Raw genomic sequence first — 15462 nt, forward strand, 5'->3', positions numbered from 1 at the left:
GCAGGGGGAAAAATAGTTGAAGGCCTTGGGAGGTTGAAAAAAAAAAAAACCAAGTTGGATTTTCCCAGTGCCAGGTAAGAATCTGACTTTGTGAGCCCCAGTAAGTGCTTGGATTAGGGTGTTTTTTTAAGGAGCCCGAGCCCAGTGAAGTGTGAGTGCTAGCTAGTGCTGTAACTTAAATCCCTTTTTTGTCCACCATTGTGCCTGTTGGGAGGGATGAAGTTGTTGCTGGTTGTGGTTTTTAGGGGTTGGGGAGGTGGTGGTTCTCTCTTTGCAAAATGAATGAGTAGACTATGGGTCAAGGTTAACATTAAAATGATGGGTCCTCAGGCTGCCCACCTTGGGCACTGAGCTCTGGGGATGCAGGCAAATAATTCAATCTGAGTCTGTTATCTGCCTGTTAAAGTTCTTGCCTGGAAATCTCACTTTGATGTGTGTGCCTGAGCCGGCAGCTCAGTCCCGCCATTGTTTGCGAGATGGAGCGAGATCTGCCAGTGGCATCTTGTTTACTTTCTTGTCTGGCTGCTCGATGGGGTACGGGTGATCCTCGGCTTCCTACCTTGCTGGGCCCTGGCTCCTTTAATTGAAAAGGTAATTATTAAACAGGTCATTTGAAAACAAAAGCCAACAGCTCAGATTCTCAACCCTCCCCCCCCCCCCCCCCACAGCCCCCTCTGGCTGTGGACATCCACCCTTGCCCATCCCACATCTACCTGCCCTCTGCCCCCCACCCCCTAGCCTGCCTTAAGATTCCAAGGCTGGAGGTAAGAGAAAACGGCCTTGTTTTTCCAACCCTTGGCCCTCAGCCCCAGGCAGCCCCCTGGCTGATTTCTCCGCTACCATTCACCCAGGATGATGACTCAGGCTGCGGCTGTGCGGGGCCTGGGTGCTGGGAGGAGGGGGCTTTTGGGGGCTTCTTAAAAGACAGCAAAGGATGACTGCCTCTGCCCCTTTTCCTTTGTGGAGGGCCTGGGCCTCTTCCCGCCCCCACCCCAGGGTCCAGTTTGGAGGGCTCACAGATAGGCATGTCCCGGGGGTGAGCTCCTGCTGACCTGTCTGACCAGGGAAAATCCACCCGTCAGTGGGTCTCACTTCTCCCTCTGTGCAGGAGGCAGCTGGTCTGAGGCCCAGGTGACCACTCCAGTCTCAAGATGACTCAGAGGTCAAAGGTCATCTCGATGTCTCCAGGGTCTGGCTGTGGAAGGTGCTGAGCACAGTTGTCAAATGGCACAAGGCCTGCCTCCCAACACTCTGGGCCAGGACATTGGCTTCAGGTTGTGACCAGCCCCCTCACTGCCTGCGTGACCGTGGCATGGTCCTTTTCTTCCTCTGGCTTTCACTTTGTCCACCTGTAAAATGAAGACAGCACCACTTGGCCCATGAATTTTCACAGAGCTGCTGTGTGTGTGGCAGGGAATGGTTGTAGAACATGGCTTTTTAGTGAGTAACAGGGGTGGTTGGGAGTGGATATATTATTTAAGCTATTTTCAGTAATCAGTCATCCGGGCAGACCTTTTGGTCCTTTTTGATTATTCCATCAGTACCTGTCCCCAAGTAGTGGCCCATGGCCCTGTCACTTTCCCCACCCCACCCCCAACCTAAGTTTAGCCCACACTAGTGGATCTCTGTGCTGCCTGTTGACAGGTTTTCAATCACTCCTTACCAGGAGGATCCTTGGCATGGCATTTGAGGTCTTTTGGGATCTAGATCCCGAATCCTTGTCTTTAGCTACTCCCTGGCAAATACTCTGTTATTAGTGCTGTCGAGTGAATTCTGAATCCTAGCACCCTGTGGACAGCAGAGTGGAACCCTGCCCCGTCTTTTTGTGCCGTCCTCTCACCCGCCGGCGCTGTTTCAGACCAGGCTCTGCTGCTATTGAGTTTTCATGGCCAATTTTTCCGGAAGTCACCTCCTTCTTCCTAGTGTTTCTTAGTCCGGAAGCTCTGCTGAAACCTGTCCACTGTCGGGGAGCCTTCGGGTATTTGAAATATCAGTGGCATGGCTTTCAGTGTCACAGCAACACGAGGCCGCCACAGTATGACAACCAACGATGGGTGGTGTGGTTCCCTGACTGGGAAAGAAACCCGGGTCGTGGTGGTGAGAGCGCCGAATCTTAACCACTAGACCACCAGGGCTGCCTTGCAAAAACTCTGGTGGCCCACAATTTACTTTATCCTTCTCTGTGCTCAGGACTTGTACATCTCCCATCTCTGCCTGGACCCCCTCCCCCCCAGTAAATCCCTGTTCAACCCTTGAGATCTAGTGATAGCACCCTGAAACTTTCCTGAAGCCCCCTCCCTCCACCCTCGACAGACTTAGTCCCTCCCTCCCTCTTGTGTCTACCTGGGTGGATGCTTGGGGAGGGATATGGCATTGGTAGATACCCATTCTCTCTCGGGGGTGCACCTGGGTCCAAGAGATGCTGAGATACCCTGCCCCTCCCTCTTCGAAGCCCAGAGCCTGGTGGGAGAGAAGGAAGAGGCGATCACAATACAGCAGGGTGGAGTTGGGGAAGGGAGGTCTAGTGGGGTAGCTGAGGTGTCTGAGGGACTGCCTGAGGGAGCCTGGGAGGATTCCTGCAGGAGGTGACACTAGATCTTAGGGCTTTAAAATAGGAATTAGCTAGGTGGGAAAGGGGATCCTGGTCCTAGATCCTTCATGTTCCACAGTATAACTTGGAATTAGGTTTTACACCTGCTTTGCAAAGAAGGAATCTGAGGCTCAAATGTTAAGTGACTTGCTCAAGGTCACGCAGTAAGTGATACAGCAGGGATTTGAATCTGCAACTTTCTAGCTTGAGCTCAGAGGTTGGCTATGCCAGGTTGCAAAGGACGCCCATATTCACCGGTTACATGCAGTCCTTCTCTTGGTTGTGCGCTGTTCTAGAGGCTTTAGGAGCACAGAATGGAACCTGTGGGTTTTCTGTATCCCCTTTGCCTGCCTTTGTGGGCCTTTTCTTCTGCCAGCGATGGTTGTGCCGCACCACCTCCCATCTAGACTGTCTGCATCCTCACCTTAACCCTTCATCCCTTCACAACTTTCGTCCATAACACCGTAGTGTTTGCTTGTCTTATTCTCCCACCTGGATTATAAACCTTATTCTCGGGAAGCTTTTGGTGCGTCTTTTTATTCACGTACCCTCCCCCCCCAAGATAATAAAGCTCCCATTTATTTCACCATCTGTTACAGAGAGGTGAAGACACTGGGTTCGTAGCAGTAAAATGGCTTGCTCAAGGTCACACAGCTGGGAAAAAACAGAAATGGGATTTGAACCAGGCCCTTTCTCCGCTGTGCTTAGCATACTGCTTTGTAGGCACTTAGTAACTGCCTGTTTGATGAATGTCCGACCCGTGCTTGGAGTGACCCAGATTTCAGCCAGAGCCTCTGATGAGTGCCCTGGGGGCTGGAAATGGCTCGGTGCACAGAATCACACCTGGAGCAGTGTGGCCCAGGGCCCCTGCCTCGGCTCTCGGGGCAGCATCTGGGTGTGGCTGGAATAGCGGGCAGCAGGCTGCTGAGTGCACTTATTCTAGGCACGAGCTGGAAGGTGAGACCCTGGTGAGCGTCCCCTCTGCCCTCGTGCTAAACCTGAGCTTCTGCAGCCTGGCTGAGGGCCCTCTGCAGCCCACCCACCTCTCTCTCCAGCCTCATCTCTCACAGCTCCCAGCCCCACAGATTATTGCATGTGCACACGCACACCCCTCCTCTGATGTCTCCAGCCTCAGGCCCCTGTTCTGTCTGCCTGGAATGTTCCTCTTTGCCCTATTCCGTTTGTCTGCCTGCTTGTTCTTTTAGATTCCATTTTAGCCTCACCTCCTCCAGGAAGTCTTCCCTCAGTGCATAACTGAGCTCAGACCTTTACCCTGCTGTGATGGGCTTACTCTCAAGAAGGTGAAATGTGACTAACCGTGGACTATCAGCAGGATGCTTTGGGCTGCAAATAACAAAAAGCCATGACTTAGGTGGCGTAAACAGTAAGAAGTTTAACCTTTGCATAATAAGAGGTCGTGAGTTGGGCTGCTCTTCAGTTGGTTAGCTGAAAGGCATGATGATGTCATCAGGGACTGAGGTCTTACCGTCCTCCTTTTATTTGGCTGTCTGTGGCATCGTGGCGGGGCTCCCTGGGCAGTGGCAGGGGCATCTCTGGGCATTATGGGCAGTTGGGAGGAAGTCCAGTGGAGGAAAAGGGTGGTTGCCTCCAGGGTGTCTCTGAGAAAACCTTTCCAGGAGCACAGCCCCCTTCTGCACAGACTTCCTCATCTCATTGGTCAGCACTGGGTCACATGAGCATGCCTACACCAATCACTGGCACGGGGAATGAGACCATCATGGACCAGTCAGGGCTCATTGCTGCAGCTGGGGTCTGCCACCTGGGGGCTTGTGGCCTCAGGACGGGGAGGCTAGTGTGGCTCTTCTGGGACTCGGATTTCCTCTCTGTGACCCTGTAACACAAAACAGGGAACAATTACAGTCACACGCCACATAATGACTGTTTGATCAGTGACGGACCGCACACAGGACGGTGGTCCCATGAGATTCGTACCACGTAGCCTAGGTGTGTAGCAGGCTATACCATCTAGGTTTGTGTAAGTACACTCTGTGATATTCGCACAACGATGAAATCACCTAATGATGCATCTTTCAGAATGTGTCCCCGTCATTAAGTGACCTGTGACTGTAATAAGTATAAAGTGAAAGCAATGATGACAACTCCAAGTCAGAGCTGTAATGTCCCCATTTTACTGGTGGGGAAACTGAGGAACTTGAGTGCACAAGGACACACCGAAGTGCCACAGCTGGGATTTGAACCCAGGAAGTCTGGTGGTGGAACCTGTCCTGATGACCACTCAGCCAGGCCTAAAGCACACCAGTTTGGACGCCTTGTCCCCAGGAGCCACTTAGCAGAGGTGTCACTGAGAGGGCATAGCAATGGGGTAAGGGGGCAAAATCCTTGTCCTGAAATGCATTCAGGTGGCAGGAAGCTGCAGTACCCTCTCTTTTTGCTAGTGAAATGCTCTTATCTGTAAATTCCATCTGAGAAAGTCTGTCTCATTTGATGGCGAATCCATCACCTGGGTGAGGATGCCGTGAGCACATATCCACGGAAGCCCACACTTCCCGCCTGGGCCGGGTCGCTGTCTGCAGGTCACGGGGGCGTTTTGGCCTGCACTTGGTCATTCGTGTTGCTGCCTGAGGAAAATCTTGCCAACAAGCCATAGTGAACAAGACGCATTTATGGGAGAAAAGTTCGAAATTGCAAAAAGTCCATCCAAAGCCCTTTGTTTTCCTGAGTGCCTTGGGCTCAGGCCACCATTTGATTGCAGTTTGGGGAAAGATAGACCAGCAGGGGAGTCAGGGCCCTGGGACCCAGCATCTTGGGGGGAATCCTAGCACTGCTCTATCTTGGCGGTGTGGCCTTGGACAGGTTGCTTGACCTCTCTGTGCTATCAGTTTCTTAACTCTAAGACAGGGATAATGATCATATCTACTGCCTAGGTAGTTGTGAGGACTTAATGAGACCAGCCATGACAAGGACTTCGAATAGTTCCTGGTCCACTGTAAGCTCTGCTAAGCCTGAGCTGAGAGAGAAAGTGCCCTGCTTAAGCTGGCAGCACCAGTCTGTGGGGTCAGAGTTTGAAAAGCCTAGGGTTAGGAGACTCCTTACGCACACATAGTCACATTCTGATTCTAGAAAGTGGAGATTCTGTTACTGTCCTCTGAGAACCTAGCCGAGGACACTGGTCACTGAGGGCCTCTGAAAGGGGCAGCCAAAATGCTATAGCATCCCAGAGCTGCAAGCAAGGAAGGCTTCCTAGAGGAGGCAGCACCATTTGAGCTGAGTCTGGGTAGAATGGTAGGATTTCAAGAGGTGGAGGTGCTGTGGATGAAGGAAGATGGGCCAGCAGGGAGCAGGAGGGGTGGGCACAGATGGGTCAGGGGTGGGGTGCTGGTTGAGAGAGCACAGGGTGGCCCCAGAGCCATTTCCCACACCTTCCCGGGGTGGCCATGGCCTGCTGCTGCCCCAGAGGGAGAGCTGGCCCAACCCCAGCTCCCAAGTACCAGGTCTGGGAGGCACAGGGTGCTTGGCCTGCCCCACATCCAGCTGCTCCGCATGGTGCGTGCCTCCTCGGCCGTGCCCACCGCTTCTGCTGGGGCCAGTCCTCCTCATCTCCCCCTGAAGATCCACACTGCTTCCCCACCACTCCATCTGCCTCCAGGGCAGTGCAGACGGTGAGCACAGCCAGAGCCCTCTGGACAGCAGCACAGGCCTGGAGGCTGGAAGGAGAATGGTGTCCGCGGAGTCAGGCTATGACTGGCTGGTGTGACCACAGCTGGGGGTTGGTGCAAATTGCTATGTTGTGTTCATGCAGAAACTCTGCAGCAGGCACCTGCTGTGTGTAGGGCCTAGTGGGAGACACCAAAGGAGCTTCTTCCTGTCCAGTGAGAAGAAAAGGTGTGTTTTCCACCAAAGGTAGACAGTGAGAGGCCAGAGGCCCAGGGGAGGGGATGGCTGGTGCCACAGGGGCTGCGTGGAGGCCCTGTGGCCCCACCACAGGTTGGTGCTGGGATGGCTGTCATGGTTCCCTCTGAATCCCTGACCGCGTCTCTGCCTTGCTTGAAGGCCTTCTCAGATGGCCCCTGCCCTGGGTCACTCTCCTTGCCTGGCACCATGAATACTCCTTGATCTGACTTCTTCTGTCCTCTCTGGGTTTGTCCAGTCTCCATACCACACATGTCCCATTTTTAAATATCCCAGATTCTTTGACGCCCTTCCTTCAAAAGCTAGAGCTCCACACCTTCTGGATTAGTGACTTTCTCTAAGGAGTAGAAGGTGGCAGAAGCCATGCTGCGAGGCTCCTGAGGCTAGGGCACGAAAGGATGGCTTCTGCCTGGCATGCACTCTGCTCTGTGGGAAGCCAGCCACCATGTTGTGAGGACACTCAAGCAGCCCTATGGAAAGGTAAGCAGTGGAAAGGAACTGAGGCCTCCCACCGACGGCCAGTCTGTGAGTGCGGCCTCCCACCCCGGCAAGCCTTCCAGTGATCGCAGCCCCAGCCAGCACCTTGACTGTGACCTCATAAGAGATCCTCAGCCAGAAGTGCCCAGTTGAACCCCACCCAAATTCCTAACCCAGAGACCTGTGAGAGATAGAAAAGAGTGGTGTTGTTTCAAGCACTGAGTTTTCAGGTAATTTGTTATGCAACAGATAACTAATAGAGTGACTATGTAATTTGTCATCCAAATGGGGACACTTTTGAGAATAACAAGGAACACTAAAGAGAATTACCCAGAACAATGGGGCAAACCAGGAAGTAGGATCGCCCTAGCTTTAGTCCAGCCACACAGCGCTCACAGTCCTTAAGCCTAACACAGCCTCTTCTTGGAGTCGGCTCAAGTACCACCTCCTCCAGAAAGCCACCCTGGGGCTGGGCGAGTGGCTTCCTGGATCACCTGTGCCTCGGTTGCAGGTTGAGAGGGCTGGTCCCCTCTGTCCTCACCCCAGCTGCATGTCCAAGCCCCAGGATGTGTGCCCCACGGCACTGACTCATCTCCTGTGGTCGAGAGAGGCTGTCGTAAAGGACTGAATTGGTCTCTCCTGAGCCTGCACATGGCTGGCAAGTCTTTTTTTTCTGACAGACCTCTTGGGGGAGGAACCAGCCCAGTCCCACCAGAGCTGGAGCGCTTGGATTCGGGTTGTCTGAGGCCCGGTGCTGCACCTGGGCATGAGCAGACAGCCCACCGAGATCTCTGGCAGCTGACAGTTCACCCAAACCCTGAGCCACTCGGTTTGTTGTGAGTGTGTTAAGTTAAAACGTCTAAGGGGAAACTCACCTCTAGAACCCTTACACTCATCCTTGCCTTAAATATAATATATTGGACACACTCTGACCTCTGAGATGTATGCTTAAAAGCTTGGGGTCTTGTCTGTACACCCATGTTCATAGCTGCAGCAGTCACAATAGCCAAAAGGTTGAAGCAACTCAAGTGTCCGTCACCAGATGAGTGGATAAGCAAAATGTGGTTCATCCGTGAAATGGAATATTATTCAGCCTTAAAAAGGCAGGAAATTCTGGCACGTGCTACAATGTGGATGAACCTTGAGGGTGTTATACCAAGTGAAATAAGCCAGTCACAAAAAGGACAAATGCCATATGACTCCGCTTACCTGAGGCACCTGGAGTAGTCAGATTCATAGAGACAGAAAGTCGAATGGCGGACGCCAGGGACTGGGGGAGGGGAATGGGAAGTTAGCATTTAGTGGGGACAGAGTTTCTGTTTTGCAAGGTGAAAAGAGTTCTGGAGACTGGTTGCACAACAGAGTGAATGTGCTTACTACTGAACCGTACACCTAGAAATGGTTAACATGGTAAATTTTATATTATGCGTGTTGCACTAAAATTTTCAAAAGAGAGGCTGCTGAGTGTGTAGAGGCACAGGGCAGTGTGGCCCGTGGACGGCAGACCCAGGCTGAGGGAAAGAGCCAGCACCTGGGGAGACAGCTGCTCTGAGCATGTTCTGTGTTAACTCGTTTCATCCTCACACAGCCCCTGTCACGTCAGTACACTTACTGGCCCCATTTTACAGATGAGGAAACTGAGGCGCTAAATGGTTCAGTTCCCTTGCCCAAGATCATGGAAACTACTAAGTGGAGAGTAGGGGGTTTTTATAGCAGCTTTATTGAGATATAACTCACACACCATAAATTCACCTCTTAAAGTTTACCATTCAGTAGCTTCTAGTATATTCACAGTTATGCAGTCATCTAATTCCAAAACCGGTTCATTACTCCAAAAGACACCATACCCTTTACTCAGTCATTCCCTGTTTTCCAGCTCACCCCCAGCACCCAGCAACACTAATCTACTTTCTGTCTTGATGGATTTGCCTATTCTGGATGTTTCATATAAATGGACTCACACAACAGGTGCTTTTGTGACTGACTTCTTTCACTTTACACAATGTTTTCAAGGTTCATCTATGTTGTAGCATGTGTTGGTGCATCATTCCTTTTTATGACTGCATAATATTCCGTTGTATGGGTGGACTACATTTTGTTTTCTTGTTCCATTAAGGGACATTTGGACTGTTTCCAGGGTTTAGCTGTTAGGAATAACACTGCTGTGAACGTCTGTGCACAGGTGTTTTCATGTGTCTCGGATGTATACCTAGGAATGTAATTGCTGATCACAGGGTAACTCTGTTGTTAACATCTGGAGGAAGTGCCAGGCTCTTTTCCACAGCAGCTGCACCATTTAACACACCTCAGGAGTAGGATTGGAAGCCGGGGCTCTGGCTGCAGAGTCCATTTCTTAAACCACCACACTGGGTTAGTGTGGTTGGAGCCTGGAGGCCCTTGCCAGCTGGGTGACCACAGTGTAGGCTCCTGAGCCTCTGGGAGACTCGGTTTCTTTGTGGGCAAACTAGATTATGGGAAATGAGGGCCTGGATCAAGCACCTGGCCCTCGCAGCTTCTTCCCATTTTCCTCCCAGACCAAGCTTGTGGGAATTTGGTGTCACCTAGGCAGGCACACCTGTGAGTGGAGGTGAGGAAGCGTCATGTGTGGGTTCCAGTGGTTCTGGGGCCCTTGGAGACAGCTCCCCCGGACCTCCTGTTTGTCCCCTGTCTTGAATGGGTGGTCATTGGAGTGGCGGACTCCAGGAGTGTAGGTCTGTGCTGAGGTGGCCACAGCTGGGGCCTTGGTGAGGTGTTGGCATTGGAGGGCGGGCTCCCTCGCTGACCCAGCCCAGGCTGTGGCCGCTTGCTCTGAGCCGAGGCTGCAGAGAGGAGGCGCCCTGCCAGGCGGGCGGGAGGGTGATCAGGCTGGGCCTCCTCCTCTTGCACAGCCTGGCGACCCTGCACGGTAGCTAGGTGTTTATTCTCAGGGTCCGGTGAACTTCCCCCAAAGGCTGACTCTCCACTGAAAGCAGGCCCTCCTGGATGCTCGCCTGATCGCCTGGACTTTCCTCTATGCCCTCGGGGCCTCTGCGCCAGGCCTGTCTTCCTTTTGATTCCCCCACCCCCACCCCCACCCCACGACTTACTCCGTTTCTTGAGCAGGAAAGGCTGCGGGTGGAAATTTGTTCTCAAAGTTCAGTCTTTTTCCTTCAGAGCTCAAAAGTCGCCGATTCAGTGACTGATAGGGCAGATTTAGAACAAACACAGCTTAACCTTGGACGCCTTTCTTGAGATCCTACTACGCACCGGGCCCCCTGAGGCTGTCTATCATTCCCCTCCCTGTACACGGCTCTGGAGGAAGGAGGGGTCCCCCGCCCCACCTGACAGGGGCAGCTGCCCCGTAACCTGCCGCAAAGCACACAGGGACACACAGCAGACTAGGGTTGCAGCCGGCTCCGCAGCCCCAGCCCTTCTCTGCCTGTGCCCCACTCGGCTCAGTCCCGCTGCTCACTCTGGACGGGAGAGCTTGTGCTAAGGGCTCTTGTCGGGATGTGCACATAACTGTCGAGAAAATGTTTTTAATCCAAAGTCCACCACTTACGAGCTCTGTGACGTTGGGCAAATTGTCAGGAGCCTCAAAGGAGGCTTACTTGCCTTATCTTTAATAAACCAGTGTGACCTCAATAAAATAAAGTAAAAAAATGGGCATCATCTTATCGACCTCTTTGGCTGGTGGTGAGGATTAAATGGAAGATTTTACATCGAGGACTTGGGTGTCTGACACAGCGATCCAGTTATTTGGATGAATTCACGGATATTTACTGAGGACCAAAGTGCCCTGGGCTGGACTGCAGGTGTCGTGAGGGGCAGTGGTGGCCTCTGCCCCCACAGCGGTGACAGTCTGTTCTTCAGAATTATTGGAAGGGCCAATCTGGAGGTTGCAGGATAGAATGACTGGCTCTGGTTTTATTTGACAACGAGGGGAGTTTTTCAGCTTGGCTGAGCTGCAGGGACTGACACAGACTGGCCCGATGGCCCGAGGTCCTGGGGAGGGGAGGCTAGTGGAGGCAGGGCTCTGCAGAGCCCAGACCCCAGAACCTTGGGAGCCAAGCAAGTGGCCCGCTGTAAGAGCAGCGTGTTGGAACCGAGAGCTCTGGTGTCCTGCAGTTGGCCTCGCAGGGCACGAGCTCTCTGTTGCCTGCGAGGTCTCGGGGGCCCTTGTCTGGGCAGCTGTGCTGGGCTGCCGCTTGAACACCCCAGACTTGGCATGTCCCAAATGGTGCTTGTTGTCTCTCGTGCACACCTGCTCCGTCCCCATGTCATCTGGCTCTGCCACATCTAGCCCACCTCCAGGCCCTTTCCCTAATCCCCTCCTCTCTCTGTACCCTGACTGCCTCCCCATCCCCCTCCATTCAGGCCCATCCCCTGACCCCACTGCCCTCACAAGGAGGCCCTTGGCCCGACCCCTCTAGGCCTCTTCCTCAGCAGGGGGGCAGCTTCGATTTGCACAGTAATCTACTCTCATACTGCACACGTGTGAACTGTTCTGAGCTGGGGTCCAGGCCCTCACTGTAGCCCCCAGGGCCTTGGCCTCCTTGTGCCCCTCCCTTCCTCTCTTCTGTCCTGGTTCATTCTTGCTACCCCTCTCCCTGCCCCTTACCCTCTTCTCTGGCCAGGACAGCCTCTGCTTTGCCCCAGATGTACCCACCATCTGAGTTTGGTGTCCCGGCTACGCCAGGTGCAACTGTGCGGCCTCAGCCAGTCCCTTCCTGGCTCTGAGCCCTGCGGCCCTCATCTATAACACAGGTCAGCAATGGAGCCAGGCAGCCCTGTTTCATGCAGCCTGGGAGGTTTGGCCGCACTGAGAACGGGCATTGCTGAAGGCCAAGCCTGACATGGGTGGGGCCGTGTTTGCAGGCTCAGGTGGGCTTGAGCATCAGGGCTCTTACCTGCTCATCCTTTGCAGGAGTCCCTGCAGGGCTTGGCACTTCTCTGTGGTCTTCAGGGCACAGAGGCGGTGTCCATACTGTGGTTTCTGTAAGAGAGTTTATATGTGGCATCAAAGCCCCAGGACAGGTACAGACTTGTCACCCCAGCTTTGTGGGGTGATGTAGAGTGAGCCACAGAAGTAGAGGGAAGCCCCATCCAAGCCCCATTCTTCTCAGGGGTTAGAATTTGGAGCCTGGAGTAGGATCTGGAACGCTGGGCCAGGTGGTGGGGTTCAGAAGGTCCTTGTACTCTATGACCCTTAACTGCCCTAGGGTTGAGATGGGGGCAGGGCTCTCAGGGGCGGGAGATGCCCCCGGGCTCTCCCAGCCAGGAGCTGGGACCTGGGACCTCTGATCCATTTCTTCCCCTCCCCATGGTTTGGCCCTGGGCAGGTGCAGCTCCGGTGGGTGTGGGGGGACCCCACGGTGAACTGCCCGGGAGAACTCGTTCGCACCCACCCAGGCTGGACCAGCCTGAGCTGTGCAGTCCTGGTGGGATGGGTCATCCACGCAGAGTATCACAGTTGGTGGGGGAGAGGGAGGGGCTGGAGGTGTCCGAGGGTCACCTGTAAATGACAAGGTATTGCGTTGACCCTACAGCCAGGCCGCTGAGGGCCCTCAGTGCGCAGCCCAGGTGTAGGGAGAACTTGGGCTTGAAGGCAGTGAAACCGCATTTTTTTAATCTGCTCTTTCCTAAATACTCTTCTGAGTAGCTCCCACCCGCCTCCCTCAGCTTCCCTCTGGCCATCCCCCTTCCTCAGCTCTGCAGTCCACATTAGCCTGTTCAACTGCCGGTAGTTGTCAGTTTCTGCTGGGAAACGGAGAGGGCGATGGCAGCTGTGTCCCAGGGCCGTGCCAAGGAGTCAGTGAGGTTGACAGATGAAGTGCGGAGACCGTGCCTGGTCCGGAGGCCCGGCACAGTGAGAGTGGTGAGATTCCTCAGTGTCCCCTATGCCGCATGTTGTACACTGGTTGTGCTGCTCAAATGTCTGGTGAAAAATCCAGCGACCGGAAAATTGCCCTGTGTAATGCCCCGAGGAGCGTTGCTCTCAAAGGCTAGGGCCCCTGATTCTTCCTGCAGAATGAAGGGTCTTATGTCGCCCCCAGCCTGCACACACGTGTCTGTCTGCAAGGACAGGTCTCCTCTGCAGCCTCCTCCCCTCTCCCAGCAAGGGCAGGGGCCCATCAAGGAGGGGCCCTGAGGGAGCAGTTCAGGTGAGCGTGTGGGCTGGGGGGCCTGTGCCTCCAGCCTCCCGAGGGCTTGGCTGTCACCCTGAGGGGGAATCGGGCACCTTGGACCGGGGCCTGGAGGAGGCAGAGGCTGCACGGTGGAGAAGGTTCTCTCTGGCTGTCTGGTTTCCTCACACCTGGCCTGGGCCCTCGGCTCTCGAGGCTCCCTTCTCCACCAGTTGACGAGTGTGTCCTGACACCCACCTGGCGCTGAGTGCTGGTGCCATGAGGACTCCGACCCTGACCCTGGACTCATGGATGGCACGGTGAGGAGACAGCCCTATAGCTCTTGCTCACGCTGTTGTCTGGTGAGAGGAAAGTCCTCAAGGCACAGAGGAGCTCAAGGTACACAAGAGGAGGTACTGTTGTGTCCGTGCGGGTTGAGGAGGGCTTCCAGGAGAGACGGCCTTAAGCCAGGCTTGAAGCATTAAGGTGGAGAATGGACTTCCAAGAAGAAGGGCAAAAGCACGCAGGCCCGGCCCATGTGGCTCATGGTGTGCTGGAGCAGCGTCGGGGCTGGGGAGGGTGGCCCTGTCATGAGGGAGGGCTGGCTGGCCACTGGAGCCCAAGGGCTCTGTCCAGGTTCCTTGGTCGGGATCTGGTTGCTGGCCTAATCCCAGGGCCAGAGAAGGGTCATAGGGGAGGGGAGGGCAGGCAAGGAAGAGGACAGCTGGGGGAAGGGCCCGGAGAAGTAGCCCCGTGGAAAAGGGAGTGAGAGAGAATAGAGTGTGGAAGCTCTAGGCTAGTGGAATCCCACTTCTGGGTACGTGTCTGAAGCAATTGAAAGCAGGGTCTCCAACAGATATTTGTACACCCACGTTCATAGCAGCATTATTCCAATAGCTAAAGCATGGAAGCAACCCAGTGTCCATTGATGGATGCATGGCTAAGCAAAATGTGGCCTGTACATACAATGGAATATTATTCAGCCCGAAATAGGAAGGAAATTCTGACACATGCTACAAGGTGGATGAACGTTGAGGAGATTATGCTAAGTGAGATAGGGTACAGAAAGACAAATACTGTATGATTCCACTTATGTAAGGTACTTAGAATAATGAGATTTACAGAGACAGAAAGTAGCATGGTGGGTGCCAGGGGCTGGGGGCAGGGGAGAAGGGGGAGTTACTGTTTCATAGGTATAGAGTCTCAGATGAAAAGAGTTATGGGGAGGGATGGTGGTGATGGCTGCACAACAGTGTGAATATATTTACTGCCACTGAACTGTACACTTAAAAGCGATTAAGATGGAGCTGGCCCCATGGCCAAGTGGTTAAGTTTGTGCATTCTGCATCAGCGGCCTGGGGTTCGTCAGTTCAGATCCTGGGTGCACACCTATGTATCGCTCGTCAAGCCTTGCTGAGGCAGTATCCCACATAGAAGAATTAGAAGAACTTACAACTAAGGAATATAACTATGTACTGGGGCTTTGGGGAAGGAAAAAACAAAAAAAGAGGAAGATTGGGAACAGAGGTTAGCTCAGGGCCAATTTTCCTCACCAAAAAGCCTTAAAAAAAGTGGTTAAGATGGTAATTTTATATTATGTATATTTTAATACAATAAAATGCATACTGAACAACCACCACAACAAATCTAGGCTAGCGAGAATGAGAAGAAAGTCGGAGGTGGGGGTGGTGCTAGTCACTGTGGAGAGGATTGTCAGTGAGAAAGAGCATATATCCTGGAGTTTTGACAGATATGAGTTTGAATCCTCACTGTGCCACCTGTCTTATCTGCTTGGGCTGCAATAACAAATGCCACAGATTGGGAGGCTTAAACAACAAATTTTTTTCTCACAGTTCTGGAGGCTGGAAAGTCCAAGATCAAGGTGCTGACTGGTTCACATCCTGGTGAGGGCTCTCTTCCTGGCTTGCAGATGGCTGCCTTCTCCCTGGTCCTCACCTCATCTTTCCTTGGTGCGTGCACACAGAGAGAGAAAGCAAATGAGATGTCTCTCTGTTCCTCTTATAAAGGCACTAATCCCACCATGGGGGGCCCACCCTCATGACCTCATCTAAACCTAATCACTTCCTAAAGGCCCCACCTCCAGATACCATCATGTTGGGCCTTAGGACTTCAGCATGTGAATTTGGGGGGTACACAGACAGCTGGTCTATAATACCACCTTTGGAGAGTTATTTCGCTTTGGTTCACTAAGTCTCAGTTTTCTTAATTGGAAAATGGGGGCGGTGCTGCTGAGTCCCTGGGTATTGTGGGGATCTCATGTGCTCAGGTGTGGCTAGTGCCCGGCATCTAGGAGATGCTGAGCAGGCATCAGCCGTCACCAGTGAGGCTTCCCTGAGCATCTGCAAGACTCCATAACCCTCAGGTGCCCCCGGATGGTCT

At 53.4% G+C, this 15462-nt stretch overlaps 1 protein-coding gene across 3 annotated transcripts in view; it reads left to right on the top strand.

The window, feature by feature from the left end:
- The window catches only part of CASTOR2 (cytosolic arginine sensor for mTORC1 subunit 2), a 61671-nt gene that overhangs the window by 1051 nt on the left and 45158 nt on the right, over nt 1-15462 (top strand). The gene's annotated exons all lie outside the window — the stretch shown is intronic.

This window comes from Equus quagga, chromosome 7 (assembly GCF_021613505.1).
Source record: "Equus quagga isolate Etosha38 chromosome 7, UCLA_HA_Equagga_1.0, whole genome shotgun sequence".
NCBI lineage: Eukaryota > Metazoa > Chordata > Mammalia > Perissodactyla > Equidae > Equus > Equus quagga.